Source organism: Nannospalax galili, unplaced genomic scaffold (assembly GCF_000622305.1).
Source record: "Nannospalax galili isolate Female #2095 unplaced genomic scaffold, S.galili_v1.0 scaffold664, whole genome shotgun sequence".
In the NCBI taxonomy this organism is placed as follows: Eukaryota; Metazoa; Chordata; class Mammalia; order Rodentia; family Spalacidae; genus Nannospalax; species Nannospalax galili.
In genome coordinates, this window is record NW_008354274.1 from 4,760,140 (window position 1) to 4,769,624 (window position 9,485).

Here is a 9,485-nt window from a genome sequence, read left to right on the forward strand (position 1 = left end):
GCTACAGTGACTTGAGCCAGTTTACCCAGTTCCCACCAACTTGTGCCAGTGTCAGTGTTTTAAATTTTACATAGTCTGGGCCTGTAAGGTACCTTAAGGGTAAACATACTTGCCATGAGGCCTGAAGACCTGAGTTCAATTTCTAGGATCCACATGGTGGAAGGAGAGAATTGACTTCTGTAAGATGTCCAGTGACCTCCATGCCAGAGTGCATACACAAATAAATAAATAAATAAATAAATAAATAAATAAATAAATAAGTTTTAGACATTCTTAGCTGGACCAAAACTGGGAATACCTGGGTTACAGAGTGAGTTCAAGGCCAGCCTTGGCAATTTAGTGAGAACTTATCTCAAAATAAAAAGTAAAGAGGACACTGAAGAGATGACTCAGCAGTTAAGAGCACTGACTGTTCTTTCAGAGGACCCAGGTTTGAATCCCAGCACCCACATGATGGCTAACAACCATTTGTAACTCCAGTTCTAAGGACACCCTCTTCTGATCTCCACATGCACTGCATGACACAGGTGCACTTGCATACTTGTAGTCATAACACTCATATGCATAAAATAAAAATAAAATTAAAACGAAAGAGGGCTTGGGGTGTGGCTCAGTAATTGAGCTCCTGCCTAGAATCCTCAGTGAGGAGCTGGGCTGCAGTTCACTGATAGAGCACCTACCTGGACTCCCCGAGTGAGGGGCTGGGGACATTGCTCAGTGGTAGAGCACCTGCCTTGAATCCCCCAGTGACGGGCTGGGGGTGTGGCTCAGCGGCAGAGTGCTTTCATAGTATACACAAGTCCCTGGGTCCCATCCCCATTGCCCTCCCCAGATGCCTAGCTCCTACATGTCTTCATGAAGGTCAGGCTGCAGTGTTAATGTCACTCTCCTCAGTGCTGGCTGTGATCCCTCTTCCTCCTGCAGACTCTCACAGCTTTGGTTGGATGATGGGAAGCCCTCTGTGTTGGCCATGAGGTCTCTTTAGATACTCAGACTCCTAATTCTGCTTCCTAGTCTTGGAGTAGTTTGTGCACACAGGCATCCTACTGGGAAGACTGAATAGTGGGTACTGTTGGTCCAGCTCTGGGCAGTGATAACTGGCTCCAGATGACTTTATGGTATGAGCTCCTGAAATGGGGATTTTAGGGGTGAGGGTCTTTTCTTGGCCTATTACCCTGTGTGGAGCCTCCACACTGGGCTTGTAACAGATTAGATGAGGTCCTAGGAAGAGCACCATCTACAGCAGCCAGGATGATGGGGAGAGGTCACTCATCAGGGGGATACAGGGACCCTGTCTTAGGCACACCAAAGCTGAGTAGGCCTCAGGAATCACCTAAGTCTCTCCTTAGACAGGGGTGTCTTCCTGCTAAAGAACCTTGTGGCTCCTAATCCGACTCTTGTCTACCCACTGCGTTTCAGGCTGAGCTTCCCTCATGTGTGTGCCCTGGAGTCCTGGCTGAGTCTCCCTGACCTCTTCCTTTATCTTCTAGATCCTGACTGGGCATCCTACACCTTGGGTGTGTTCATCTGTCTGAGCTGCTCTGGGATTCACCGGAATATCCCCCAGGTCAGCAAAGTGAAGTCAGTCCGTCTGGACGCCTGGGATGAAGCCCAAGTGGAGGTAAGGGTCAGGAAAGGGATGCTGGGTGAAATGGGGGGCACAGGCAGCCCCACTGGCACATGTGGTCAGGTGACCCCAGATACCTCATCTCTGTGTCATGGCTACATCAGGGGTCTGGACAGCCTTGCTGTGGCCTGTGAGGGGCTCTTGTTGCTCCAAGGGTACTTGGATTGGCTAGGCTGACCCACTCATTGCTGATCCAGCTGGGGAGTCATGTGCTAAGAAACAAAAAATCACAGCACTTATCCATCTGTCCACTCGGACCCATTTTTTGGGGGGGGCTCTTTTTGAGACAAGGTTTCCCTGTAGCCGCAGCTAGCCTGGATTCGTTAATGGAGACCAGGCTGGCCTCGAACTCACAGAAATCTGCCTGCCTTTGCCTCCCAAGTGCTGGGATTAAAGGTGTGCGCCACCATGCCTGGCTCCACTTGCACCCATTTTATCCATCCATCCACTCATCTATCTATCCATCCACCCACTTATCCATCCATCTATCCACCCACTGGCTAGGCTGACCGGTTCATTGCTGATCCAACTGGGGAGTCATGTGCTAAAAAAAGAATCACATCATTTGTCCATCTGTCCACTCACACCCATTTCATCCATTCATCCACTCATCCATGCATCCATCCACTCATCCATCCATCCATCTAGCTATCCATCTACTTACCCATCCATCCATACACTCATCCATCATCTGTCCATCCACTCATCTACCCATCTACTCATCATCCATCAATCCATACATCCATCCATTCACTCATCCATCTATCCACTCATCTATCCATCCATCCATCCACTCATCCATCTGTTCATCCACGTATCCATCCATCCATTTATCTATCATCCACTCATTCATCTATTCATCCATCCAACTCAACCACTTACCTATATAAATATCCACCCATCCATCTACCCACCCATCTAACTATCCATTCATCCATCTTCTACCCACCTGTTCATCCATCCATGCACCCACCCATCTATATATTCTCCACCTACCCACCCATCTACTCATCTGTCTACCTACCCTTCTATTTAGCCATTCAACCATCCATCCATCCATCCACCCACCCATCAACCTATCTACCTATCCATCCACTCACCCACTTATCAGTCTGCCCCATCTATCCATCTAACCACCTGTCTATCCATCCATTCATTCAACCACTCACCTATCCATCCATCCACCTACCTAGCCATCTTCCATATTCATGTCCCATCCACCTATCACCAATATATCCATCCACCCATCTCTCTACCCACACACCTTATGAATCACACACTCACCTGCCTACTCACCCATCCATCCATCCATCCTTCCCTGTCTCCTTCCCTCTCTCCCTCCCTCCCTCCATCCATCTATATCCATCTCACAAAAGCAGATGGGCCCTGTTCTAGTTTCCTTTCCTGTTGCTGTGATAAACACCGTGACCAAAAGCAACTTAGGGGAAGAAAGGGTTCGTTTCAGCTCACACTTCCAGATGACAGTCTGTCACTGAGGAAAGTCAGGGCAGGACTTCAAGGCAGAAACCCGGAGCAGAAACTATGGAAGAAGGCTGCTTACTGGCTTGCTCACTGGCTTGTACTCAGCCAGCTTTCTTAAACAGCCCAGGCTCACCTGCCTGGGGATGGTGCCACCCACAATGGGCTGGGCCCTCCTGTATCAAGGGAATCTCTCCCAGACACAGGTCAGTCTGATCTGAACAATTTCTCAATTGAGGTTCCCTCTTCCCAGGTGACTCTAGGTTGTGTCAAGTTGACAATAAAAACTAACCATAATAGGCATGTATATAGAGGGCCAAACAAGGCAGCCACATTGCCAGCCTCTGAGAGGGCAGTGTGAACACCAGGCCAGAACACAGGGCAGCTGGTGTGATGCTCCTAGGCAGTGTGGCAGTAATGGCCCACATAGGACAGACCCCACATGGAGTGTGAAGAGACATCACACAGGCTGAAGAAGCACATTCCTACCATGGGGTGATGGGCTCCCTCCAACTCCCATGAGGCACCCTGTGGTGATTGATTCTGAGTTTGGTGGCAGCTGTGATTGACAGCCCCTGGCTGCTGGGGAGGAACTGTGGGGCAAGGGTCCAGGAAGGCCATGGTCCAGGTGAGAGTAAGCATGGCTGGGAGCTGTTATGGGATCATGGTAGAGCCTCAGGACAGCAGCTATCCCCACGCCCCTGCTCTACCCTGCTGCCTATTCCTGGGGGCCTGCTGGAAGCTCAGTCCACACCAACAGCTGAGTTGCCAGATCAGATCTACAGGAACTGAGGTGTCCTGTCCCCAGGGGACCAGGTGTCCCCTGCCCTGTGAATGCCCATGGGACCTCAGCAGGGTGAAGCCCTGGCATTAGTGAGCTCATTGCCTTGATCCTTGAGTGGGTCCTTTGATTTGCAGTAGCCACACTTTCTGCCAAACACCCTGATCTCTCCTTTTCTCTTCCATATGAGGGATGGAGTCCAGAGACTCACATGTGCTAAGCAGTTGCTCTACCACTGAGCCACGCCCCCAGCTCCTCACTGGGGGATTCTAGGCAGTTGTTCTACCACTGAGCCATGTCCCAGCCCCTCACTGGGGGATTCTAGGCAGTCAGAGTAGACAATCTTCCAAGTTACCCTCCCTACCATTCTAGAGGAAGTATCTAGTTGGAAGGTTCATAGGGACATAGACCTCTTGGGCTAAGGAGCAGGCTGGCCTTGATGTAGTGATCCTATGGGGCAGACCTGGCAGGGGCATGGGGGGGGCGCTGTTGTCTCTGGCAATACCCGACTAACTGGGAAAGAGAACATAGGCTCGTAGGGCTGCACCAAGAAGCTGAACCCAGACCACATAGGCCCTCTCGGAGAGACAGCCCTCCTTCCTCTCCCATCCATGCCCACTACCCTCTGGAGGGACACAGATTATGCCTTTCCTTTCTCTTTCCATTTCTGTTTTTAATATTTTATTTTAATTTTATGCATGAGTGTTTTGCTTGCTTGTATATATGTGCACCATGTACATGCAAATGCCTGCAGAAGCTATAAGAGACCGTCAAATCCCCTGGTTGTTAGCTGCCATGTGGGTACTGGGAACTGAACTGGGTCCTCTGCAAGAGCAGCCCAGTGCTGTTAGCCACGGAGCCATCTCGATAGCCTCCTTGACCCCTCCCCCTCTTTTTTTTTGTGGGGGACAGGGTCTCATGTAGCCTCAACTGAGTTCTAACACACTATGCAGCAGGGGATAACCTTGAACTTTTCTTTTGTGAGACAGGTTCTCTCTTAATGCTGCCTTGGCTGGCCTGGAATGCACTATGTAGACCAGGTTAGCCTTGAACTCACAGAGATCCACCAGCCACATAATGCCTCCCACATAATGTGAACTAATTGGTGACCTAAATTCCTAGAAGTGGAAGTGTGAGGTCAAAAGCTAGGCAACTTGGCAGGTTGTAAGAGACTTGCCAGACCCCACGGTAGCTGCCTATATATAGGATCCCAGCCAAAAACGTGAGGAGGCTGCACTGCGTCTCAGCTGACACACGGCCCAGTGCTTCCTTGCTGCCCTGACCATGCAGGCCTCTTGTCAGTGTAGCTGAAGGAAGGGTCTGGTGACGTTAGACCCAAGAGCCTTTGTATCCCAGCCTGCTCCTGGCTCCCTTGATGGCCTTGCTGTCTAGATTGCTTTTACTCTCTTGGGCTTCGTGATGTATCCGGGAAATCTGCCTGCTGAGAAGCGCCTAGAAATAGTTTTTCTGAGTTTGTTTTTTAGTTTCACTCATGGTGGTTTTTGCTGTGGAAAAATTTCTTGATGTTGGCTTAGTCAAACCGATCAACATTTTCTATTGTGGTTTCAGGGTTTACAGTACACTCAGGCCCAAGAGTCTGTGTGTGTGTGTGTGTGTGTGTGTGTGAGTGTGTGTGTGTGTGTGTGTACACACTCATGCATGTGTGTACGCCTGCACGTAGAGGTCAGAGATTGCATGTCACGCCCTCCTCAGGTGCCTTCCATGTTTTGTTTGAGACACTGTCTCTTACCGGCTTTGCCACATAGACTAGACTAGCTTGCAAGCAAGCTCCCAAAGATCCTCCTGTGTCTGCCTCCCATCCCACACCATTGCTGGGAATTACAAGAGTTCATCTCCACACCAGCTTTTTATATGAGTTCTAGAGCTCAAACTCAGGTCCTCATGCGTGTGAAACAAGCACTTTGTCAATGAATCGTCTCAGTCCCCAAGAGTTGTTTTTATTTCATTCATTTTTCATTTCATCTCATTTATTATTTTATGTGATACTGGGGATGAATATCAGGATCCAATACCCCCAACTACTCACCAGCGGATTTTAGGTCTGCCTTCTACTGTTGAGTTATACCCCTCTCTGGCAGCCCCTCACCGGGAGATTCAAAACAAATGCTCTACCATTGAGTCACACCCCAGCCCCTCACTGGGGGATTCTAGGCAGGGGCTCTACCACTGAGGCTACATCTCCAGTCTGTGAGGGTTGTTTTATTTTTTAAAAAATGTTTTCTCGGCCGGGCATGGTGGCACATACCATTAATCCCAGCACTCGGGAGGCAGAGGCAGATGGATCTCTGTGAGTTCAAGGCCAGCCTGGTCTACATAGTGAGTTCCAGGACAGCTGGGGCTACAGGGAGACCCTGTCCTAAAAAGACCAAAAAAAAAGTGTTTTCTCTCACTCTCTCTCTCTCTCTCTCTCTCTCTCTCTCTCATCTATCTCTCTCTCTCTATCTATCTCTCTCTGCATCTATGAGTATTTTGCCTATATATATATAAGTTCATCACTGAGGCCAAAAAAGGGCATCAGATCCCCTAGAACTGGAGTTATAGATGGTTGTTAGCTAACATGTGGATGCTGAGAACCAAACCTTGGTCCTCTGGAAGAGCAGCCAGTGCTCTTAAGTACAGAGCCATCTCTCTCCAGCCTCTTGTTTTTAATTTTTAATTAATTTTTTTGTGGTACTGGGGACAGATCCTGGGCTTAATATCCCTGGCCCTCCCTTGTCCACAGCCTTGCCCTGTGCTACACTTCCATACTCTGGGAGTTTTTAGTAACAGCTCTATAGATGAGATCACATGCACATAATTTGTACTCGTTCTTTTGAGACAGGATCTCACTATGTAGCCCAGGCAGGCTGCAAACCTGCAATCTTCCTGCTTCAGCCTGCCAAGTGCTGGAATCCACCACATCTATACTCACTATGTAGATAGACCAGGCTGACCTTGGTCTCATAGAGATCTGCCTGCCTCTGTCTCCCAAGGGCTGGGATCACAAGCCTGCACCACCACATCTAGCCTGCTTGTTATTTGTTTATTTATTTATTTATTTATTTATTTATTTATTTATTTATGAATGACAGGGTCTCCCTATAGCCCCAGCTGGTCTGCACTCATTATATAGACCAGGCTGTCCTCAATATCAGAGATTTGCCTGCCTCTGCCTCCCAAGTGCAGTGCTAGGATTAAAGGTGTGCAACACCACACCGAACTAATTAATTTTTAAATGAGCTTTATAATTATCACTAGAGGCCAGCAAGATGGCTCAGTGGGTAAAGGTGCTTGCTACCAAGCCTAGTGACCTTAACCTGATCCCCAGGACCCACAGGGTAGGAGAGAACCAGGTCCCATAAGTTATCCTTTGACCTCTACATGTGTGCTATGGCAGATGCACACCCGGACATACACAATTAATTAATTAATTAATTAATTAATAGTGTACTTTAAAAATGGAGGCAAGAGAGATAGCACAGCAGATAAGAGTGTGTACTGTGCTCAGAGGACCTGAGTTCAGTTCCAGCACCCATGTCTGATGACTCACAGTTGCCTGTAATTCCAGCTCCAAGGGATGAGTTGCCCTCTTCTGACCTCCACGGGCACCACACTCATGTGCACATACACATAGATAGATAGATACACATATACATATTTAAAATAATATAGTAAAATAATAAAAATTAAAAATATAATTATCATTAGCTTTAAATTCTTTTGCTATTTTTTTGGTAAGTTGTGAAAAAATTAAACTAATGCCAGGTGTGGTAGTGCACACCTGTAGTCCCAGCACTCAGGAGGCAGAGGCAGGCGGATCTCTGTGAGTTTGAGGCTAACCTAGTCTATGTAGTGAGTTCCAGGACAGCTGTCTCAAAAAGACCAAATAAACGGGGCTGGAGAGATGATTCAGTTGTTAAGAGCACTGACTGCTCTGCAGAGGACCTGGGTTCAATTCCCAGTACCCACATGGCAGTTAACAACTGTTCCAAACTCCAGTTCTGGGGATCTGACACCCTCTTCTGACCTCTGTGAACATTGCACGACATGGGTGCACTTACATGCATGCAGGCAATACGCTCATACACGTAAAATAAAAATAATAAAATACTTTTTAAAAAGACCAAAAAGAAAAATTAGACTAACAGAGATGATGCTTTCTACTCCTCATGGGTCTGTCTAAAAGTTTGGTATATCTTTCAAGAACATAGGACAACCAGGCCATGGTGTACATCTGTAATCCCAGCATTGGGGAAGTGGAGGCAGGAGGTTCAAGGTCATAGCTACATAGTGAGTTTCAGGCCAGCCTGGGCTACACGAGATCTTGTCCCCCAAAGCAAAGCAAAGCAAAACATAAGTAACAGACCAGCTGTAGTGACATAGGCCCACATTTCAACTTCTCAGGAGGCTGAGACAGGAGGATTCAGAGTTCAAAGCCAGCCTGAGCAACTTAGCAGACGTTGTCTCATAAAACAAAACAAAACAAAAGACCAGTGGGTCTTCCTCCATCTCATCTCTCTCTGTCTCCTCCCTCCCTCCTTATTCTTTCCTTCTTTCCTTGAGACAAGGTCTTCCTCTGTAGTCTAGACTGGCCTTTCTGCCTCAGGTTCCAGAGTGCTGGGATTACAAGCCTGTACCCCCACACCAAATTCAGGGCCTTTTTATTTTTTAATTTATATATTTTTTCTTTTACATTATTATTCATTATTATGGGAGAACGGCGTGTGCTACAGCATGGGTGTGGAGAGCAGAGAACAGCTTGGCAGAGTTGGTTTTCTCCTTCCGCCTTTATGTGGGTTCCAGGGCTTGAACTCATATTAACACCTTTACCCACTGAGCCATCTTGCTGGCCCATGAGTTGCATTTATTTGTTTGTTTGTTTATTTAGAGACAGAATCTCACTATGTAGCTTTGGCTGGCCTGAAACTCCACATGTAGACCAGGCTGGCCTTGAACTCACAGATCTGTCTGTCTGCTTCCCAAGTGCCGGGATTAATGACATGCACCACCATGCCCAGCTTCAAGTTGCTTTTTTTCAGTCTTATTTATTTATTGTTATGTGTGTGAGTGTTTTGCTTGCATGTATCTAAGTGCACCTGTGTTGTGCAATGCCTGTGGAGGTCAGAAGAAGGCGTCAGATCCCCTGCAACTGGAGTTACAGACAGATGTTAGCCACCATGTGGGTGCTGGGAACAAAAAAAAATAAAATGTTTATTACTTTTATTTATTTTCTGTGTTTGCATGTGTGTATGTGTGTGGGTATACATATTCCATGGCTTGTGTGTGCAGGTCAAAGGACAACTTCAGGGGCCAGTTCTGTCGTTCTATAATGTGGGTCTCAAGGATAGAACGCAGGTTTTCAGACTTGGCAACAAGTGCTTTTACTGGCTGAGCCATCTTGGGGCCCTTAAATTTAAAATTATTTATTATATGAGAGAGAGAGAGAGAGAGAGAGAGAGAGAGAGAGAGAGAGAGATGTGCAGGTACTTTCAGAGGCTAGAGTTACAGGCAACTGTGAACTGCCTGATATGCATGCTAGGAACCAAACTTGGGTACTCTGGGAGAGCAGAAAGTACTCTTAACCACTAAGCCTATCCT

The 9,485-nt window shown here is 47.5% G+C and overlaps 1 protein-coding gene across 1 annotated transcript in view; it reads left to right on the top strand.

Annotated features, from left to right (window-relative positions):
• The first annotated feature begins 1,494 nt into the window (after positions 1-1,494).
• Positions 1,495-9,485, top strand: part of Adap1 (ArfGAP with dual PH domains 1) — a 36,221-nt gene continuing 28,230 nt past the window's right edge. Inside the window, exon 1 of the mRNA XM_008851437.2 lies at positions 1,495-1,621. The gene's annotated coding sequence lies outside the window, so the exon portion shown is untranslated. The remainder of the gene's footprint in view (positions 1,622-9,485) is intronic.